The sequence below is a fragment of the Mesoplodon mirus genome (assembly GCF_964341445.2).
Source record: "Mesoplodon mirus genome assembly, chromosome: 4".
NCBI classification, from domain to species: Eukaryota; Metazoa; Chordata; class Mammalia; order Artiodactyla; family Ziphiidae; genus Mesoplodon; species Mesoplodon mirus.
In genome coordinates, this window is record NC_138979.1 from 84,632,661 (window position 1) to 84,634,255 (window position 1,595).

Genomic DNA, 1,595 nt, shown 5'->3' on the forward strand with positions numbered 1-1,595 from the left:
GAAGTGGCTTTCCAAAGGGGGAAAGTCGGGCTTCTCCCACATTCTCCCAGTGCCAACTTGAGCCCACGACGCATTTGCCAGCACTCGCTGACTGACACCTGGAGACTTTCAGCAACACTGGGCCTTTCTAGGATCCCACTTCGTTGGACGGGGGGTGTTCTGCGTGCCACGAGGAGCAGCACCCGCTTAATGACTTAGTCAGGCCGAGGGGACCTTGCCTCGTCCAAATGCCTCAGAGTCGTACCGGCTTTTCTGTACTTTCTGTCAGGCTGCACCTGCAGTGTACCTTGCGTCACAATAGTGAGATGACAGGTTAAGGGTTGCCAGGATGCACTTTAGGCTCAGGGATTCTCTCAGTGCCGTTCGGAGGGCCTCCACAGAGGGAGAGCCACGCTGAATGTAATACTGGCCAAAACTTTGTCCCGGGGCTGCCTTACAGCTGTAGACATCAAGCTCTGCAAGCGAGAAGCAGTTCACTGCCCTTCGCTCTGCGTAGCAAGAGCTGACCCCAGCAGTCTGTCCTGTGTTGTGTGGCTCGGAAAACAAAACGGGGACTCCCAGCGCACATGCTCTCCCTCAGAAGGAATTCACACGCGACTCTCTTAGGCCTACGCAAAGCCGCAGAGGAGTTAAAGCACTCTATGGCGTCAGGGTTCATGGAGGTGGCTGCCCACCCAACTTGGCTGATAGGAAGCGCTCGCGCTTCCCTTGAGGCTAGGGGTCACTCTGACTTCACACTTTAGCTAGGGCAAGCGTGGGATGAGCTCCCAGCAAGGCACTGGAGACCACCTGGATTCGTAGGAGAAAACTCACTGTCTTCACTGAGGCACTCCTGGAGGTGACTAGAAGACGGGTAAGGGCAGTGTCTTTCAGTCAGCCTTGAGGCCGCCACTATCGACCTTTCAAATGGGGAAAAGACTGCCCTCTGCCAGGCTTCTCAATTACCAACTGGATCACCCAGCACATACACCCATCTTCTCTGACAATCCAAGGGAGACCCGTGGAACACAGTTCGGCCTTCTGCGATGAAACTTTTGGATGCAGTGTGTGCTGCATGTGGTGAACGGCACAAACCCCGAACTGCCCTCAGCAGGCCTACCTGGGTGACTTCGGATGTTCCCAATGCCTAGCAATGCTCGGGGTTACTCTCTGCATTACTTCGGGCTGGACCTAAAGTCCAGTTTCCGCATCACCTAGAGAGACGTCGAGCAGGAGTCCCCAAACCGAATTGGAGCCCCGGTGGTTTCTTTCAGGGCCGCTTAGTTTTCCTCAACGTGGCAGACCCGCAGGGAACGAAACCCTGCCAAGAACCGCGTTCCTGGGGCTGTTTCAAAGCTGTGGGACGCTCGCCTCAGAGAACACCTTAGTTCCCGGCCCTTCCAACTGCATAGGGAGGGATGTGCCCAGAGCTGTGTATCCCTTGCTTGTGCTCAGAAGGCTTTGGGTACGCAGTGTACTTCCTTGGAAAGAAGTGCCCACGTGAGAGTCTCGAGCGCTGTGAGGCATACTAAAGCTAAAGCCGTCCACTGACTAAGACCTCCTGGAAACCGGGGCGCCCCTATCTCTGGGAATGGGAAAATGTGCACCTTACCTCG